This window comes from Crocuta crocuta, unplaced genomic scaffold (assembly GCF_008692635.1).
Source record: "Crocuta crocuta isolate KB4526 unplaced genomic scaffold, BGI_CrCroc_1.0 scaffold121, whole genome shotgun sequence".
NCBI lineage: Eukaryota > Metazoa > Chordata > Mammalia > Carnivora > Hyaenidae > Crocuta > Crocuta crocuta.
Genome location: NW_027528608.1, coordinates 1,144,410 through 1,165,909, shown reverse-complemented (window position 1 = coordinate 1,165,909; position 21,500 = coordinate 1,144,410). Strand labels below are relative to the sequence as shown.

Here is a 21,500-nt window from a genome sequence, read left to right as displayed (position 1 = left end):
GTGTGGATCCCTGGCCCCCAGAGCCCTAGGCAGAATCCACATTAACCACGATCCCAGCACGGTGTGTATATAACTGGCACCTGCTCTAGGTGATTCTGCTTAAGACTGGAAAGAAACATGGACACCACGTGATCCAAACTCTTTCCCCGCTGGGTGTGAGCCTGAGGCCTGGCATGGCCTGAGACTCCCCAGACCACCCTGGCTACTGCAGCAGGTGGAGAATCTAAACAGCATCCTCACACCTGGGCTGGCCCTTCTTCCCATGCCCACACAGCCCCCAGCCACACATGCTTGCCTCAACATGAAGGTTCCCTTGGAACCTTCTCTCAGCCTTCAGTCTGAGGCCTCAGAGGAGGGGTGGAGGGAGCCACCCTGCAGGAGGAAGCCGTGGCTGAGAGGTGTCTGGGGATGACAGGGATTCTACCAGGCTTTCTACAAACTCCCAAAATGCCTTCTGGGGGGCACGGTTGCCATTCATGAAGACTTTGCTGCTCACTGCTTGTTACTGGAAGCCTGATCATACTGGGGACATTCTGTCCAGAAACACTGAAGTCACACACACACACACACACACACACACACACACACACACACACACACTAGGACCCAGAAGGAAGAAACAGAAATTTGAGGGATGATTCCAGCATACACCAAACTTATCTTTTTACTGTCAATACTGCCTTAAGTTATATTTTGTGAAGAAACCAAAACAATACTGTTGACCCTAGCTTGCTCATAAGAGCATCTTAGACATGAAATAATCCACACAAATGAACATGAGGAAAATTTGGTTACCTTCTTGCAGGATTCCAGGAAGAAAATAAAAAAGTCTTGGGGTAAGGAAAATTCAACACATAGATGCCTGCACCTTGCCTCACACACACACACACACGCACGTGTGTACACACAGCAACCAAAGTTCCCTCTCCTCTGGGCTGCAAGCCCCCAGTGTTGGGGGTCGCACCTCACCTACCAGGACTGAGCACAGGGACCCCTGATAAAGGCTGAGCTGCCAGTCAGCAGTGTCCCCAAGAGAATAGGCCAGTCAGGGCCAGAGGCCTCTGTGGGCCACTATACTACCAACTCCTGGGCTATGGCCAGGCAGACCCAAGACCAGGCCAAGGCCCAACCATAATCTTTATTTATTTTTTTTTTACAAATAGTTTATTGTCAAATTAGTTTCCACATAACACTCAGTGCTCATCCCCACAAGTGTCCTCCTCCATGCCCATCCCCCCCTCCCCCCCACATCCATCAGTCCTCAGTTTTTGTCAGCATTCAAGAGTCTCTCACCAACCATAATCTTTAAATGGAAAAGAAAAGTCATAGACCTCGACTTTTCCAAAGCACGTTATCACTACCTTCTCCCACTTAGTCTCAGGCACAGAGCAATTTCCAGCCCAAGTCATTCCTTACATGTTTCTCAAGCACCTATGAGACACAGGCCCCCTGCTTAAGGTACCATGGGCAGATTTTCGAGCATGAAACTCAAAATCCAAAGTCACTGTGGTCCTTCTCATAATGTGCTACCATACAGGTCACATTATCCTCCTACAGCTCAGATTCTCCTACTTTCCTTTGTGCAAAGTGAATTTCCCCAGAAAACCATAAGGGTAGGGGTCCGGCAGAGCATAAGCCACAGCCAAGAGTTCACAGAAGACACTGCTGTACCCCACACTGTAACCGCATGAAGCCTACTGCTGAAACGTGGCAGTGACTGGGCGGAAGGTCACGCATTCCCAAACACAGTAGGGGAACTACTGCTTTGCTTGAAACCCAAGACCAACCATTCCCCGGAGCCCCCCAACATTCCCTAACCTTGGATTGATGGTTTATTTCCATAATGCACACAAATATGTAAAATCAACTAAGACATTTCTCTCCTTTGGAGAAAGAACAAATAACTATCCACACTTTGTCCTTCACATGGAAAAATGTCAGAAGGTTCCTGGTACCAAGTCCACACATCCCAGTTGCCCGAGAGGGAGGCCCAGAGGGGGGGAGGCAGGGACACAACCGCCTACTGCCTCAGTAGCAGCCCCTGAGCATCTGAGCCAGAGGCACAAAGTGGGTGGCCGTGACAGTCCCTGGGAGACGGACAGCAGATCTCCACGTTCGGAGGAAAAGATTTGGGGCCAGCTGAAGATATCTACACTAAGACTCATGCCAAACAGCATGTGATCAAAAGAATGAAGGGAAAAGAATCAATCAGCATGTTCTCCTGTATACTCTGGTTTTTCTTCCTCTGGGTTAGGAAAATAATTCACTTTTTTAATGCAAGAAGAAGTTATCGATTGGCTTAGCTTTCCTTCTAATCCCAAGGAAATGCTGCGCATGTAGACATGCAGGCATCCTGAAACTATCTCCTTCTTCAGCAGTCGAAAGCTCACCCTGCCATGCGGCACAGGGCAGAGGTCTTAGAATAACATATAAGAAGTAAAGAAAAGTTCAGCTCACCCGGTATCACCCGTCACCTTCATTCTTTCCCTTAATGTGCCCCCTCTCCCAATGACAACATCACATCTTAATATTATCACTTTTTTTTTCAACTAGGACCTGACCACAGGCTCACTAAAGCCCTAGGGAGTGTTCGCTACGAAGGATGTTCATCTCCAAAGGATGGTGTTTATGGCGATGGTGACAAACACAAGATGTGGGGTCACAGGGATAGGCACGTGCCTCCTGGTATAGACATGTTCAGATGTGGCACTTGTGCAAGTTAGCTAGGTGTGCTGAGCCTCAGTTTCTTTGTCTGTAGAGTAGTTGCTAAGGGCGTTAAACAAGATGAGGACTTTCTGTAAAGGGCCAGGGGAGAAACACTGTAGGCTGTCCAGGTCACACAGCCTCTGTCCCAACCACCAACTCTGCCATTATGGCGTGAAAGCAGCCACGGGTGATCCATAAATGAATGGGAGTAGCCTGGATGCCTAGAGAATCTTCTGTATGAACAATAAAATCTGAACTTCATATGCTTTTCATGTTTTCACAGGACATTGTTTTTCTTTTGATTTTTCTCAATCATTTAGAAATTTAAAAGCCATTCTTAGCTCATAAGCTATATAAAACCAAGGAGACCCACAATGAGATATCACCTTACACCCATCAGGATGGTTACCATCAAAAATTCAGACAGCAAGTGTTGGGAAGGATGTGGAGAAATTGAAATCCTTGCACATCGTCACTGGGGATGTAAAATGGCACGGCAGCTGTGGAGAACAGTATGGAGGTTCCTAAAAACTTAAAAGTAGAGCTACCATTTGATCTAACAATTCCACTTTGGGGGATATATCCAAAAGAATTGAAAGCAGGGTCTTGAAGAAATATTTGTATGCCCATGTTTATAGCAGCATTATTCACAATAGCCAAGACACAGACACCCAAGTGTCCACTGACGTATGAATGAATAAACAGTATGTGGTGTGTATAAACAGATACACACACACACAGTGGAATATTATTCAGCCCTAAAAAGGAAGGAAATCCTTTCATCAGCTACACTGTGGATGAACCTTGAGGACATTATGCTAAACAAAGTAGAGCCAGTCACCAAAAAACAAGTACTGAGTCCCCCCATATGAGATACCTTGGATAGTCAAATTTAGAGAGACAGAAAGTAGAACAGTGGTTTCCAGGGGCTGGAGGGAGAAAGCTATGGGGAGTTACTGTTTAGTGGGTATAGCATTTGCTTGGGACGATGATAAACTTCTGGGGATGGATGGTGGGGATGGTTCCACAACAATGCAAGTGTACTTACCGCCACTGAACTTCTGGTGCCCTTGAAAAATGTTAAACTTTCAGTAGCAAAAGATATGTGTATTTCATTACAGGTTTCAAAAGTTTTTTTAAATGTTACCAAAAAATAGGCAGTGTGCCGGTTATGACCCACAGGCCATAGTTTACCAAGCCCGGCACAGGGCATAAAGCAATGCAGTAAAGCATCACCCCAAAAAAGGAGAATGAGCAGAAGGGTACCCCTTTTATGTGAAAAGAGAGCTCAGAGGCAAATGAAGGGCTTTTTAAGATTATTCATTCAAGTCTACCAAGCACCCACTCTGGGCCCAATTATCATCTGGGCACAGACACAAAAACAGAGGCACCTCCAGGCTCTACAACCCAAGCCTTCCATCCTGCACCACGCTGTCTGAGGGCAGTCCCCAGTGTGTATGGGAGGACATGGCCTAAGGTGCGCTGGGGTGCTCCATGGGCCGGGAGGGGGAGGCAAGGCCACACAGGCATGCACATGGCTCAGACATGGAGGCACACCCTGCTTGGAGTGGTCAGTGATCTTGCCAGGGATGGAAAAGTTCAATGACTACAAGGGTGACTTTAATTATATGTTGTCGCTGACTAGCAGTGGTTACGATGGTACAATTACACATGTATTTATCAGCAAGATACTTGCATACATAATAAACCAAAAGCAAAATGTTACATTTCAATGGATGCTTAAAATATAAAATTGGGCCATGATGCAAAGCAGCCCCACTCACAAGGGGGTGGGACAGAAAAGCCACGAAGCTCTCCCCTCCCTTTCAAGAGCTGGCTGTTCCCACCCACCATGACTGCGTGGCATCCATCCCAGGAATGTGCTCCCCAAACACCAAGTAAATCCCAAACCCCAGTGGTGTGTCAACAATGCTCTTTCACAGAGGGGAAGCTGACTTCGGAAACTCACCACCTTTCTGACGCTCTCTGAACTTGCTAACCACCATGGTCCCCGGGGGCGCCGGGAAGACCGCATGCCTGGCAGCATCCGGGGGTTCCTAGCTCTGGTATGAGTCTGAGGGGGAAAGGCTAATTATCTGAAAATGGCCTATACTTTCCTTAATCTTGGATAAATAGAGAGAGAGGGGGGAAAGATGACGAAGCAGAGAGAATGAAAATAATAGCAGCAGTACACGTGTGTTGAACGCCTAGTTGGAGGCAGGCATTGTTTTATGCACATTACATAGACTAGTTATATAATTGACTAGGTTGTCATTACTGCCATTCCCAATTTACAGATGGGAAAACTGAGGCACAAGACTAAGTCCCCCAACACATGGTCACGCAGCCAGTGAGTGAGGGATCCAGGGTTCTAACCCAGAAAACCTGGCTCCAGAGTCCACACCTTAGTGATGGGTTGCCAGGCGTTGGGGTCATTTATCTCTCTCTTTGTTATTACTTCCATACTGGTATGGCTGTGATGTTCATTGTGCAATAATGTATAAGTCAAGCATGGGGTAACTTTTCACCCTCATCCATGGGAATAAGTTTTCCAATAGACACTGTCTGCTGTGCCCCGACTTGGGAGCCCCAGCGCTCAGAGCCTCAGCCTGTCTCCTCAGGATGGCTGACCCCACATGGCCAGGCACTGGCCAGTCCCACACAGATCAAGCATGGCAAACCTGAAGAAGACACACGAGAACCTCTAAAAGAACATGAAATACAATATAAATTAGAGTCTTGCCCAGGAGACACACAACTAGTCATCTGGACAGGAAGTCTTCTGAGCCTCATAAACTCCTTGTGCCACATTGAAAGAGGTCACCTTTCCCCCCCTCTGCCTCTGTGTCTTTAGTCTCAGTCTTACTGTGGACATGCCTTCATGGATGACCATGGATGCTCACACAGCATGACACTCATGTACAGATGTGGCCCGGCACAGTCCTAGACATATATTTCTATTTTAAAAACTGGATTGAAAAGAAGGCATAATGACACTGTTTTTTTTTTTTTTTTAATTATTTATTTCTAGGATGGAGAGAGACAGCGTGAGCAAGGGAGGGTCAGAGAGAGAGGGAGACACAGACTCTGAAACAGGCTCCAGGCTCTGAGCTGGCAGTCAGCACAGAGCCCGATGCGGGGCTCGAACCCACGAACCGCGAGATCATGACCTAAGCGAAAGTCGGACGCTTAACCGACTAAGCCACCCAGGCGCCCCAACACTGTTTTTGTATAACTGACCATTTTAATGTAAAAAAAAAAATGTTTGAGAGGGAAAGGAGTGAAGAGATGGTAAAAAAATTGGGATTTCATTTGGACTGCTAGGCCTACTATTCTAAGATCTTATTCAGGTTTGAAATAAAACCCCATCTATCTGCCCATCCATGTATCCATCCATCCACCCATCTATCCATCCATCCACCCAACCATCCATCTTTTCATCCAGCCATCTATCCATCCATCCATCTGTCCGTCCATCCATCCATCCATCCATCCATCTATTCATCCACCCATCCATCCACCTACCCACCTATTCATCCACCCATCCATCCATCCATCCACCCACCCACCCACCTATTCATCCACCCATCCATCCATCCATCCATCCCTCCATCCTGCCAGTCACCAGTTTTATTGAGAACCTATTCTGCATCAGACACCATTTCATGAAAAAGAAAAGCAACACTAAAGATCACACACCTGGCCCTGCTCTTACCAGCTCTGTGCTGTGGTGGGAGAGACAGACCAAAAACCAGTAAAGGAGGGGTGGGTCACCAAAATGCTTCCTGCACCAAACATCACAATGTATTTGAAATCCACCTAAAACAAAGGTAAATCAGAGCCATTTCCTCACTTGTTATCATCAAGGATCTGTTGTAAAAGCAAACAAGAGTGTCTTCTATGGAAATGCTAACAGTACAAAAATGTATTCTGATGTGGCAGAAATCATTTGAGGGCAAATACTACAAGCAATATTTTTATAAAAAAAGCTTTATTTTTCGTCTTCTCTTCCTTGATTTAAATATATACATGTATGTGGGTGCACACGTATCAAGATTCAAGTATTTCAATATAAATTTTGTATTCAAAATACTTTTCCTGATTTCAGTTGATTGCATATCTCGAGCCAATGTTGCAGCAGTAATTTTTGTTCTGAATCAAAAGCAAGGATATATCTTTCTCTCTCTTTCCCTCTCTCTCTCTTTCTCTTACTATCTCTCTCTCGTGCTCAGCAACCCCTCCTTTCTCCTCTCCCCTCCAGCCCTAAGAAGCCCAAATATCAAACTGTTTTCAGAGCTGAGTGGTATCAAGGGGAAAACCTATTCCTTCCCATACATTTCCCTGCTGAAGGTTTCGGGGGCTGTGGGGCCAAGGCGCTGGCGAAAGCCACGTCACAAAGGCATCAGACTAGAAGGACAAACCTTCCCACTTTGATTTGAGTGTGTAATTGTTTGAATACATCTCGCCCGTGCTACAATAATGTCATCCTTGGTTGACACAGATTTTAAAGCCTTTTGAAAAGGTGGAATGTTATCAATCACGGGCGTGATTATAATGGGATTTAAGTGGAAGAAGCTAAGATTCAGACCCTCGCTGGGGTCAGGCTCTGTGACAGAGGCGGGAGGAGAAAGGAGGCAGCTGGGTTTCAGCCAGGAAAAGGATGCGGTGTGTCGCCTTCATCCGCACGTCTTCCCTCCCAAAGAAGGATGTCCCAAAGAAGCACCACAAAACTCTGGAAGCCCGAATGGAATTCCCCCACCCCAAAACCAGTCTGCTGGTGTTCCTATCACACTAGACCAGTGGCTCTCAAGCAGGGATGGCTGTGTCCCTCAGGGGACACTCAGTAGTGTCAGGAGACATTTTTGGTTGTCACAGTGGGGGGAACTGGATATGCAATTGGCATCTGGTGGGTGAGGGCCAGGGTGCTGCTTAAGCCCCTATGGTGCACAGGCTGGTCCCCAGGGCCGTGACTCACCCAACCCAAATGTCAAAGGGCCAAGTCTGAGAATCCCCGCCTTTGATCCACAGAGGCTGAGCCAGAGACGGAGGGTTTGAGGGCGCTCCCACTGGCTTTGCTACCCTCCCGTTCACCAGCAGACCAAGACAGGTGACAGAAGCAAGGACAAAACAGGAAAGGAAGAAAGGAGTCTTTGAGCCAAATTACTTCCTCTTTTGCCTTTTGATCGAACACACACCTTCCTTATTACACGTCAGAGGAGGCTGGAAACCCAGACTTTATTTTCTTCAAGGCAAAACAACCCAGGATCTGCTGGTGGCAGGTCCCTGAGACTGTCCAACCTCTCCCTGACAAATCACAACACTCCCTACAGATGTCAAATGCACCCACTGAACCCAATCACATGCCCGGATTACTAAGGCAGAGAATTGTGAATTTCATTAAATATGTTAAAGGGGAAAAAATCAGCTTTGAAAAATAGTAATCCTGTCTTTCAACAAAAATATTATAGGAAGCTATGAATTTGGTAGATCCGAATAGGATGTTGGTACATGTTTTACTAAGGTAATATAATGGCACACTATTATTAGATCACATTAATCATTACTGTGCCAACGGCGCTGACAGCCCCACTGAAAAGGATTGAAAGCCCTGGTAATGGATATAAATTACCCATTGTGTGATAAAAGGATTTTTACTAAGAAGGTAAGAATAAAACAGCAAATTTCTAATATAACTGTTGTGTAAAAACCAAAATAAAAGTAATCCATGGTCAGTAATATCCACAAAATCAGAAGTAAGCACTTTTCCAACAAGATAAAGTCACAATAAAAAAATATATATTCAGTACAATGTGAAATTAATTTCTGAGTGCGTAATTCCGCTATCAATTTCCCCGGTTGTGTAGTGACCTCTGAGGCCCATGGTCAGGAGGAGGTGGGTTCTGGGCTAATGAGATCTGAGGGTGAGTTTACAGAGATATCTCCGCTAGCCCAGATAAGGTGGGTGCAGACATCAAATGCAGCACTGTCCCTTCGTTCGCATTTTGAGTTTTTATCAGCTTCGATGCCAGGAAAACACGCCATTACTGAGTCTGGGATCTTGACTCTGAGGTGACAAATGCAAAGTTACTCTGGGACAAGTTTCCTCCAAGACTGGGCCAGGCCACAGCCCCGCACGGTGGGTGATGGGGAAACGGCTGTGGGTGGTGCCCGCGTGGGGCCACATGGCTTTGGGTCACAGCCGCACCCGTCCCTGTTGGAGCCACCAGCCATGCGGCAGCACCTCTTTAGGATGTCACACAGAGAGAAAGAAGCCAACCTCGCAGGGCTCTGCCCCACCTGCGACTCCGTTCTGAGACTCTCTGATCATGTCTTGACATCACACGCTCATCCCACCTCAGAGACCTGGGACCCAAGCTCAATTCCCAGGGAAATTTGAATCCAGAAGCTTCCCCGTAACCCATCTCAGTCCAGGAAGGAAAAGTAGCTGGGGGAAGGCTTCCCTGGCACAGGGGTCTACAACCCAAACAGGGCAGCCTGGACAAACCACAGACTCAAAGACAGACATCACTTCAACGAACTACAAAACGATGTTCCTTACCAGGCAAGCCTTAGAGCAACGGAGCTCCCTCCTGGCTGAAGGGTATTCTTAAAGCCGTGGTGGGCAGGAACTGCAAAAATAAGACCTGTTAGCAATTCTCCACGTCGGACATATCGACTTCAATAAGACAGGTAAACAGCATTCATCCAAGGTAACAATTTGCCAGGCTAGTCAAGAGTCTAACAACATTTAATAGCCCCAGTGCCCCAATTCATTGAGCAATTTAAAAATGGGAACTATGTGACCTTTGCTGCAATAAACCCAATTTGCTCAGCTCCTTTTAATGGGAAATTGCCACCTGCAAAAAGAGAAGGGGGCGGGGCATCTAACCATTTCTTCTCCAGATGGGACAAAAGAAATAAGCAAGTAGGAGAGCTCCCGCTCTCTGTCTCTGTCTCTCTTTCTCTTTCTCTCTTTCCCTCACCCTCTCATTAGAATTCTAAAGGTCAAGGAACTGAGGAAGTCATCAGGGGTTTCTTTCTTCTCTCCGATTTAAGGAACCCCCTTAAGTAGACCACAATTCCACCCAAATTTCAACTGACCACACCTGTTCGGTGGCCAGGGCAGGATTCAGTGCTTCTAAACCAGGAATCAGTAACTGGCCCAGCCTCTGGCATGTTGTGTGGCATCAGAGTCCCTCCTCCTGAACCAAGACCAGGAAAGCAGGACCCAGGTAGGCATTTTACTTTCTCCTGTCTCACTGCTGAAGTAAGCCCTATCCACAACGGCATACTAGGACCAGACGGGAGCCTAGACGGAAAGCCCAGATGCCAGCCCACAATGGCCCCAGAGAAGGCAGCTGGGGTGATTAAGCCAAGCCCCAGCCGGTGATCCCCAGCCCACTCCCTGGGTACAGCCACGGCTGGCCCAGTGCAATTCGGAATCCAATTTACAGAAGGGATTTTACAGGCAAGCAAAAGTTCCCTCTTGATAAGTTACATTTCACCGACCCGGAGTCATGCGTTCTGATACTATAAAAGTGAGATTCCAATGGATTCAACAGTGTGTCTGCAAATGGAAAACCAGAAGATGCACTCAGAGAGCCCGTGGTGGCTACCCCAGTCCATGATGATAAAATTTGGACACAAATCCGCTGGCTTACAACATTCCATCTAACTTCCAAGATTGATTTCTGGCAACCAAAAAAAAAGTGTTTGCTGAGTGCTGAAAATATTTCCTCAAAGTGTAGCAGGGACACTGCTATTTGTCTTTAAAATTTTTTTTAATGTTTTTTAAATTTATTTTTGACAGAGAGAGAGAGAGAGAGAGAGGGAGAGACAGAGCATGTGCAGGGGAGAAGCAGAGAGAGAGGGAGACACAGAATCTGAAGCAGGTTCCAAAGTCTGAGCTGTCAGCTGTCAGCCCCAGTCTGATGTGGGGCTCAAACTCATGAACCATAAGATCATGACCTGAACAGAAGTCGCCGCTTAACCGACTAAGCCACCCACGCACCCCACGACACTGCTATTTGCAAACAAATGTCTGTCTGCTTATCTTGAGACATAAAGCAAAAGTTTACACCTCAGTCATCTGCAACAAGGAAAAAAATCACATGTCTCTCTCTCTCCCTCAATCAGATTATCTTCTGCATTTTGTTTTTCCCGCATCATTCAACATTGAAATCTAGAGTGTGCAAAACCAATTCCCGATGCTGTACCTCCTCAGGCTTGTGGCAGCTGAGCAGAGCAGCCCCCAGGACCTGGCTGGCCCTGCGAAGACTAACTCGTTTGCTCACGAGACTCCTTCCTTTCAGGGAAGGGGCTGCAGGAGGTGGGGACGGACTCAGGTTTTAGACCCAGGCTCATGGCTTGCAAAATTCTACAACTCTTCTGCAGGGGCTGTCTGCTTAGGAGCTTTGTGAATCCTGGTGACAGGGAGAACACAGAGGAATACCGTCTGGGGGGTCCCACACCCACTTGCTCACAGGCTTCACACCATCGATCAGAACATCACCAGCTCCTTTGCCCTGCGCTTGGGGCAGTGATGGGAGCTTCTCCACCCTAAATGGGTCAAGGCCCCAGCCCAAGCCTCATGGCTGCTGTAGGTGCTCCCCTAAACATTAGGGGGGTAATCCAAAGGTGGCTGGCCTGCCCGGGGCAAGGTCAGCCCAACAGCCCCTGCATGTTCAAGGTCACGCGGGAATCTGAGGACAGGAAACCAAGTTTGTGCCGTGTGCACCTTTCTGAACCATTCCGATGGGGCTCCTGCTGCCTGGTGTCACTGCAGTCACTGCAGGTTGGGCAAAGGTGACCACGTGAGACCACTGACGTCCTTGATTTGGGGCAGAGAGGGAGGAAAAGCGCTAGCCTGGTAATTCTATCTTACCCAATAGATGAAACAGCTGCCTTGGTGCAAGCAGTAACTTGCACTTAGAGAAAATGCAGTGACATAACCAGAAACAGGTCCCTGAAATGAAGCCTCCCCTCACCCCTGCCTCCCACATGGACCCCGTGCTGAGGGGGTGGAGGAGGGGGTCACCCCCAAGACAGGACCCACAAGCCCATCCGAGGAAGGGTGAGAGAGGTCAGATCACAAAGGCAGCCAAAAGCAGGGGCCTGAGCCAAGGCCAAGTTGGGTAGCAGCCACCCCACCAAAATATCACCTCCACAGACAAGCTTCAGTGCCTAAAATCCCACCTACTATAAATTAATAAGCCCTGCAACACAGGTCAGGCACACATGTAGTCACTGTCAGCCACAGGCACTGACTGAAAGTGAGCTGAGACCTTAAGCCTACTGTGCACCAGGCCCCAGGGCACACCAGGGGCAATAGGTCCACCCACTGTATGAAGGGGCTGCAGGCCGGGTAGGGGGCCAAGAGTCATGTCAGAGGCCAGGGCACCAGGAGGGGGTGCACACCAGCTGAGCCCCTAACAGGTGTAGCAGGGCCTCAGTGGAGACAAAGATGGAGGCAAGGGAGGGTGAAGGTTGAGGGTCCCTGACCTGAGAGGCATATAGGGTCCCGGAAGAAGTGAAGAGTGACACAACTTCAAGGAGGGGGAGAGAGGGCAGGGAGTACAAGGTGCTGGGGAGGGGTGGTGGGAAGGGGTCTCCTACAACCAAGCACTTCCGCAGCCCCTGTGAGCCACGCAGAAGAAGGGAAGGGGAGGAACGCTCTGAGAAAGAGATGTGAAGTGGAGGGGGGAGGACAGGAAGCCATGAGGGACACAGACAATAAGACAAAGTGGGGGGTGGCCCAGGCCGCTCTGGCCTGGCACCTGGTTGGCCCATGCTGTGGCCCCAAGCCCTGTGAATTCTGTAGGCAGAGCAGGCACCAGGGACAGGGCTCACCCCTCCCTCCCAGGGCCTCCCCAGGGACATGCAGAAGCTCTGAGCAGAGCTGGGGAAACCTTCACTGGGCAGAAGCCAGGCCTCCCAGACTTGGTCCCAGGGAAGTGCCTGGCAAGTCAGGAGATGAGCAGGGATGCGCCACCCCCGCCATTGCCAAGACCCTCTGGAACAAGACCCTCCCTCTAGGCCCATGTTGCCATCCCATGGTCATTACAGTCCTGTCTCCCACTCAAATCCGTGGCAACTGAAAGGCTATCCCAGTGACGAGTTGACTTTGCCAAGGGCCTACCAAGCACCAAACACCAACTGAGGGGTCCCTGTGTCACCTCCCAGCTCACAGGGAAAATGCTTGTCCAATTCACTTCTCAGTCCCTAACCTCCAGGCAGAGCTCAGGACATGTTTGGGGGAGGGAGGGAGAGGGGGAAAGAAGGAAGTAGAGACGGAAGGATGGAGACAGAAGGGAAGACAAGAGAAAGAAGAAAGGGAGGAAGGCAGGGGGAAGGAGGGGTGGCATAGGGGAAGGAGGGAGGGAGGAAGAAGAGAGGAGGGAAGAGGGGAGGAAGGGAGGGAGGAGAGGAGGAGGGCCGGTGCAGGTGCATGTGGAAGGATGGGGGACGGATGGAAGATGGAGGAAAGAAGGAAGAGTTGGTTCAATCCCCTCTCCCTTGGCTGGTGTTCTGCCCCGAGATCCGATGCCTGCAGAGCCGAGAGCAGAGCCGAGAGCTCGAGAGACCGAGGCCTGCCCCTCCCAGGGCTCACTGGGAGGCCCGGCAGCAGGAGCCGGGGCATCTGTCCGCTGAGGGGTCTGGGCAGCCTGGGGCAGATGGGAGCCAGATGAACTGCCTTCCTTCCAGGAGAGTGTCAAGAAAGAAGGGGTTGGCAGTGAGACAGCCACAGCTGGACCCCCTCAGCACTCGGCCGGGGGAAGTGTGTGGCCCACGGGACGCACATCGGGAGCTCTCTGGAGAGAACACCCTATCCCTCCCGGGACAGTACCTCTGAGCCCTGCTGTCCTGGATGGACGCCCAGGTGAGGGGCTCCGCCTCCCCTCCAGCGTGCACCCCCCATCTCCCAGGTCCCAGGCGCCCTTCCTAGCTCCGGGCTCAATAATCTCCAGGCCACCAGGGGACAGGGACTCTATCACAAACCTACAGCTTCTCAAAAGGCACCCAGACGTCCCATTCCCCAGCACTGAGTGATCCTCCCTCTGTCCCCGAGAACTCTGAGGGATGACAGAGGCCCAAGTGACACAGCCATTGCCCCTCCAAATCCCCAGCAGGAAGGAGTCCAGGTGACAAGTGCCACTTAGGAGAGCCACAGGGAATCAGTCTCAGGTAGCTGTCCCTTGGCAAGTGCCCTCTGTGTGCCAGCCTCATGGCCAGGCTCCGGGGACCTGGTGACAAGCAATATTTCTGTCTGGGTGGAACTTGAAAATGATGGACACGGATGATTTTTGATAAGGTGACCAGTGACCTCACTAAACAGTGACATTTGACTAAAAAAAAAAAGAAAGAAAAGAAAACCTGAATAAAGTGAGAGAGCAAGCACTGTGAAAATCTGGGGAAGAACAAACAGTGAGTGAACACAAACAGCAAGTGCAAAGGTCCCGGGGTAAAAAGGAGATGGTGCTTTCAAGGAGCCGTAACACGTTCCATGTGGCCAGGACCTGGATGGTGAACAGGGAAGTGGGGCAGGATGGGCATACTTTGTCAGGCATGGTAAGAAATTTAGACTTTAGGGCACTTGGGTGGCTCAGTTGGTTAAGCATCCGACTCTTGGTTTCAGCTCAGGTCATGATCTCACTGTTTGTGAGTCAGAGCCCCAAATTGGGCTCTGCGCTGACAACATGGAGCCTGCTTGGGATTCTCTCTCTCCCTCTCTCTCTCTCTGCCCCTCCCCCACTTACATGCATTTTCTCTCTCTCTCTCTCCCCCCCAAAATAAATAAATATATAAAAATTAAGAAAACAAAAACATTAAAAAAAAGAAATTAGGATTTTATTCTGAGCCATTGGTAGGTTTTGAGTCAGGGAATAACATGATGTGATTTCCACTGTATAGGGCCCAGGCTGGCTGCCGTGGGGAGAACAGACTGGAGGGGCTGAGAGTGGAGTCAGAGGGACCAGTGAGCTGGGGAGGCTGCTGGCATTGCCAGATGAGACCCGGCTGGACATGGGGTGGGAGCCATGGCGATGGAGCGAAGCACGTGGATTCAGGACACCTTTCACAGAGAGCCAGTGAGACTTGCTGAGGAGACCCCAGGAATAAGGGGACCCAGAGTCATCATGTGCTCACCTTGGCCAGGGACTCTGGTGGCATGGGGCACCCACTCCCACACCAGCCACAGCCGAGGGCTCAGGTGCAGCAACCATGCGTTTCTGAGGCTTTGACATCTGGGTCCCTACTGGCCCTGCCGGGACTGCCCCCTCCGGGACTAGCCAATTCCTAAAGAGAGTAAGGATTCCTTCAGAGCACATCTTTCCCAGGCACACCCACCAATCCAGAGTCCATGCCCCAACCCCCTCCTCCGCTGCCAGGCTCTCCCACTCTGGGCCACCCCGCCCTAATCACCCCAGTGTCAGACACCAGACCGCTAGAGGCAGTCCCTATACCCCAGGCCTGCCGATTTTATCCCAACTAGCCAATCCAAATCTGCTCACTCTGCCTCACTGGGCCTTTCCCTCAGCACGATCAAGGCTCTTGCTCACGATCTTCACCCCCCCCACAACCTGCTTCCTGTCTCCCGAAGCCCCGGTGCTTCCCTGACAGCCCCGCGTGGCATGGGGTGCACCCTCCCTATAGAAACTGTGAGCACCAGCAGGCGTCTCCTGATCCGCTGGCTTCACCGCACTCTCGGGGTCACATTGAAGCCACTGCCCTCTCCCTGGAGGGCACGTCCTGCCCGCCGAGAACCAGTCTCCCCCTCCTAACTTGTGCCACAACAGGTGCTGGAGGAGCTGTGATTCATCAGCCACCACGTGTCTCAAAGCAGAGAAGGAGCGCTCAGGACTCAGCCAGTTCTTTCCTACAGCCCCATCCACCCGGCCCCGGGCTCCCACCGCTGACCCTCCCCGGCCAGGCCTACACACACAGGGCTAGCGCTAACGTGAGCGTGGCACACGCATGTGGCAGTCGTCCCCTCATCACGGAGCCCGGCGTCACAGGATGCAGCTGAAGGGCTGCAACGCGGAGTGCGCTGGGCTGCCTGGACATGCTTCCGAGGGAAGCCTCTCCTTTCACTTTAAAACAAAGGTAACTTTGATGCAGAAGCTATCTGATACCTGTTCGATCTAAATGCTTTCAGGATATACAGACATCAGACACTCGCAGGAACCCGAGACCCCGCAGTACCAGCCCCGGCGCTGCGATGATAAAAGATGAGCAGAGAGCCTTCTCCCCGTCAGCTTGCGACCCGGTGCATGTATTTTTACATGCTTTAGCATGAAAAAAAGCCAAGATGCTCAGAGCCAATCAAATTACTTCCCTGTCTCTTTAATAAACAAATCCATGTGCACATTAACAGTGTTGAAAATTCAATTTAAACTCTTTGTCTGTTGCTGCTTACTCTAAAGATGGTCTTTCTTAAACAACAGAACACCAAGGAGTCGTTAGTGCTCTCTCTTCATTACTTCAAAAAACCAATCATTAGACACCAGAGTATATACGTAATTAGAAAATCACTTCCTTTGCAATCCAAGCTAAGTAGTTTACATACTGTAATTACAGGGACAAAATCAATTTTTAATCATTTCCCTGATTGGGCTCATCAGCTCTGTGGGAACATTGTAACCTGCTTGTTGTGCAAAAGCAACATCTGGGCTAAAACAATTACCCTTTGTTTGCTACAATATTCCTTAAATCTTTTTGCTTGCATAAAAAAAATGAAAACATGAAGACAAGATATTTGGATGTCTTTTTGTCCTTGATCAACATATATCCGAAAGTTCTTCTCGTGACAGGAGTTTAACGCTCCCCGGAATTTACGGTTTAACAGCACACATCCAAGGAATGTATTTTTTCAGTGAGATAAAAGTATCTGATTGTTTTAAAGATCCATTCAGCTGCCTAATTGTTCCATAGCTAACACATGGTATTCAAACAACCCACACATTACAAAAGCTCATTTGGGTAATCATGGGCAACTATTATTGCGATGGTTTACACTTTTCTAATACAAATGAATGGATTTTATCAAAATTTAAAAAAAAAACTAAAAAGCTGAGTATGTGTGAAAAATAGTTGGTATGAATTGGCAAGGCGAGGCTAAGCATTTTGTTCTCTTAATAGGAAATGACCTCATTTACACTGGAGTAATAATTAGTACTGCTTCACTGACAGTTAAGAAAAAAAACTTTCCCAGTATAATAAGGCAGCATCTCCTTTGTTAGGAGATCTACATTGATTATTAACCCTTGCCAAGAAATTCCGAGTTTAACTCTACGTTCCACTGGGCTCCTGCTTGCTGGCAAAAGATAAAAATAGCTGTTTTGGAAGCCGTTGCCTCTCACCCAGATTTCCAAAGTTTTGCATGGGGAGCTTTTAAGTGACGATCTCAAACACTTGGTGTCCCCTTTGAAGATACATGGAAAGCCCCCAGCACCCTGCCCCACAGCCACAAGAGCCCCGGCCGGCCCCTGTCAGCCCTGCTCTTCCCCGGTGGCCCTGGTCCCCCCTGTCCTTTTGAAGTTTATTGGCTTTGATTTTTGCCTGCGAGTCCCCCAACCTACAATTAATTCATAGTCAAAACAGCCCTAAGAAGGAGAAAAGAAGAGAGGGAAAGTGAAGGCAGAGGGAGACTATTCTTGCTGGTCATTCAGTCCAGGCCAAAGTTACAGGATGGAGACAGGAAGGAGCAGCCAGAGTTCATTCTCTCTCTCTCTCTCTCTCTCTCTCTCTCTCACACACACACACACACACACACACACACACACACACACTTCTGAAGGGATCTGTTCACTGACCTAAGCACTCCTGAACTCACTAAGAGTGACAGCTAACGTGTATTGAGCACTTACCATGTGCCAACCAGAGTCCCACACACTGACCTGCACTGTCTTACTTCGTCCTCACCGCACCCCATCAGGTGACTACTGTTATCATGTTCGTTTGTTGAACCCGAGGCACCAGCCGTACAGTAATCTGCCCAAGGTTAAGAGCCAGTTGGGGGATGAGTGAGAGATCCAGGTCCTGAATGCTGGTAGGCTGATTCCGTGGCCCATGCAGGCTGTCCCGGCCCCAGGCAGCACCTCCCACCGCACCACCCTGCAGAGCCCCATCTGGAGGCACCCATGCTTGTCCAGCGTCCACTGGTCAGAGACACTCAACAGCCCCACATCTGTGTCCTCAAGAGCACACAGACCTTGGCACCATTCTCTGCACATGGAGTCCTATGCCTGGTCCCAAAATGGGATTTTCTGACCCAGGGCAAGGCAGACAAGGAAAGGCCACACAGTGTTCTTAGGGCAGGAAGCTCAGACCAGATGCACACACCTCCCACAGGCTCAAGACCTGTGTCACTGGACGCAAGTCCAGGAAGGGGGTGCCCAGCTCTGCCCAGAGGCTGTTTCCTCTGACAGCCACGTCCTGGCAGGCTCTCCCAATGTCTTTGCCCAACCTGGCCCCAGGTCTCTCCCCATCCAGGAGAATGCAGATACGGTATCAGCCCAAGACTCCATGGGATGGCAAATCTGAGAGCCCTCTGGCCTCCAGAGAGGAAGTAACACAAAGAAAAAAAATCCCCAAACTACAAATGTTTCTAATATACTGTATTACCACATGAATCAAAATATTTATCCCCTACAGAAGAGACTTCGTATCATCATCAGATCATAAGGTGTCTATGAAGTAGTTTATCTTGAAGAAGAAATGGGAAATAACTCGAAATCACAAAGTGCCTGTTTCCTCTTTCATCTACACTTACTGCAGGTAATGCTGCTGTTCAGATACTCTGCCAGGTGAACGTTGCTGGAATATTCAGCCATCACACAAAGCTGCACCGTCCGATCTGATACCTGCTGACCACATGTGGCCAGTGGACACTTGCTAAGTGCCAGTCCACACTGGGATGAGCATAGGCTTAACAGAGTCATCAGCTTTGGAAGAATGTAAAATGTTTCATTTATATGCTTGATGCTTTGTACAAGGATAATATTCTGGATACATTAAAAATATAGTCTTAAAACCAACTTCACCTGTTCCTTGTATCCATTTTTTAATGTGGCTACTAGAAACTTAAAACTACATGCATTTGTAACTTGTTTTCTGAAGCAGGTTAAGAGAAAATGCATTATCATCAATACCATTCGAAATGTGGGTTCTAGGGATGGTCTCTGAAGTCAAAATTAAAGTTTTACAAGTTTTTTAAAAAATGCTTTTCTGAGAAAGAGAGAGCGAGCAAGTAGGGGAGGGGCAGAGACAGAGGAAGACACAGGCTCTGAGCTATTGACACAGAGCTCGACATGGGGGCTTGAACTCACGAACCACAAGACCATGACCTGAGCTGAAGTCAGACGCTTAACTGACTGAGCCACCCAGGTGTCTCAAAAGTTGTACAAGTTTTAACTGAAGCATTATGGGGTCTCCTCGACAGGTGTTGCTTTTTTCAGCTCATTTACTTTTACCTGTACAAAATTGGCTACTCAAGTAATAATATGCTCACTTCTAGAAAATCTGAAACCTACATGAAATTACAAAGAAAAAAACAACAATAATCCATAGTTCTCTCAGCTGGTGTGATTTCTTTGATAGTTTGGTACATTTATTCCTATTCTTTGCTCTGTGTGTGTGTGTGTACACGCACACATGCATGTACGTACACGTACACACGTGAAAGTTTATAAACACAGCTGAGAACACATTGCATGTGTATCTGTGACTTCACATGTCCTAAAACCTCAGGTCTAAAGTGTAAGTAGACACCATTTGGCCACATGAGAATACAGGCCACTGGCCAAAGTGGCCGAGTATTACACAGGAATTACAAGGGAAAGCATTAAGAGAGGAAAAAGATAAGCCACATGCCGGGAGAAAAATCATAGCTGAAGACATATCTGATAAAGGACTAGTGTCCAAAATATACAAAGAACTCTTAAAACTCAACAAGAAACAAAGCAGCCCAGTTAAAGATGGGCAAAAAATCTAGATGCCCAAGGAGATCTACAGATGGCACATAAGCACAGGAGAAGAGGCTCAATGTCGTAGGTCATTAAGGGAATGCAAATTCAAGCAATAATGAGATACCACTCCACACCTATTAAAATGACTGAAATCCAAACACTGACACCACCAAATGCTGGCAAAGACACAGAACAATAGGAGCTCTCATCCGCCGCTGGTGAGAGTGCAGAATGGCAGAGCCACTCTGGAAGACAGTCTGGCAGTTTCTTGCAAAACTAAACGCACTCTTCCCGTACAACCCAACAATCACACTCCTTGGTATTTACCCAGAAAAGCTGAAAACTTACACCCACACAAAAACCTGCACACAGATGTTTATAGCAGCTTTCCCCATGATGGCCAGAACTTGGAAGCAGCCAAGATGCTTCTCAATAACAGAGTGGAAAAAATGGCGGCACATCTGGACAATGAAATAGTACTCAACGAGAGAAAGAGATGAGCTATTGCGCCATAAAGTAATAGGACAGAACCATAAATACATAATGCTAAGTGAAAGAAGCCAATCTTAAAAGACTATATACCATGTGATTCCAACTTTGACATTCTAGAAAAGGCAAGACAAAGGAGACAATAAAAAGCTCTGTGGTTGCCAAGAGGCAAGGGGGAACGAAAGAAAAATGGGTGGGGCACAGGGGATATTCAGGGCAGAGAAACTATTCTGTAGGAAACCATGCTGGTAGGTACCTGTCATGATGCCTTCACCCAGCCCCACAGATTGTATAACACAAAAAGTGATCTTTTAATGCAAACAATGGACTTTAGTTCATAATAATGTATGAGCATTGGCCCATCAATTATAACAAATGTAGTGCACTAACTTAAATGTTAATAATAGGGAAAATGCAGGTGGGGGAGATGTAGGAACCGTACTGTCTACTCAACTTTTCTGTACACCTAGAACTACTCTAAGACACAAAGTCTATTAACAGAAAAAGACTAAACGTAACAGGGAAGGAGAAGCTTTGAGGAAGCCTAGCCACCTCCTCTCTCCAAGCTGGAATATTTCCACTTCTGCAGATGAGGAAATCTCTCCAGGGTTTAGAGACTTAGCCTCCTTCAGAAGCCCTCTGGCCACCACTTTTCTGATGAGTTGATGTCCAAAAACTTCCCAGAGAGTCCACTCAGGCTGTTCTTTAAGAAGTAGGCTTAGGGGGTGCCTGGGTGGCTTAGTCGGTTAAGCGTCCGACTTTCACTTGGGTCGTGATCTCACGGTTCATGGGTTCGAGCCCCGCGTCAGGCTCTGTGCTGACTGCCATCTCAGAGCCTGGAGCCTGTTTCAGTCTGTGACTCCCTCTCTCTCTGACCCTCCCCTGCTCACGCTCTCTCTCTCTCTCCTAGAAATAAATAAAACATTAAAAAAAATTTAAAAAAAAAAAAAGAAGAAGTAGGCTTAGAACTCGGCATAGATCCCCATGGTGGGAGACCTCACTCAGGCCGTTCCTTACTTATGCAGGTTTTAATTTTTTTTTATTTTTTAATGCTTATTTTTGAGAAAGAGGGGGAGAAAACACATGTGTGGGGGAAGGGCAGAAAGCGAGGGAGACACAGAATCCGAAGCAGGCTCTATGCTGTCAGCACAGAGCCCTACGTGGGGCTCGAACCCATGAACCACAAGATCATGATTTCAGCTGACATCAGACACTCAGCCGACTGAGCCACCCAGGTGCCCTCTGCAGGTTTTTATTGTTGTTCTTATTGATGGATTCTGCAAAATGAACTGGCATGTGGCTCCAGAGCAAGCCCAGGTCAGCCAGGCCTCTACCTGCTTC

At 48.4% G+C, this 21,500-nt stretch overlaps 1 protein-coding gene across 2 annotated transcripts in view; it reads right to left on the bottom strand.

The window, feature by feature from the left end:
* ZNF536 (zinc finger protein 536) overlaps positions 1 to 21,500 on the bottom strand; it is a 437,569-nt gene that overhangs the window by 375,466 nt on the left and 40,603 nt on the right. For both annotated transcript variants that reach the window (XM_077754626.1, XM_077754627.1), the window contains exon 2: positions 9,266 to 9,335. The gene's annotated coding sequence lies outside the window, so the exon portion shown is untranslated. The remainder of the gene's footprint in view (positions 1 to 9,265; positions 9,336 to 21,500) is intronic.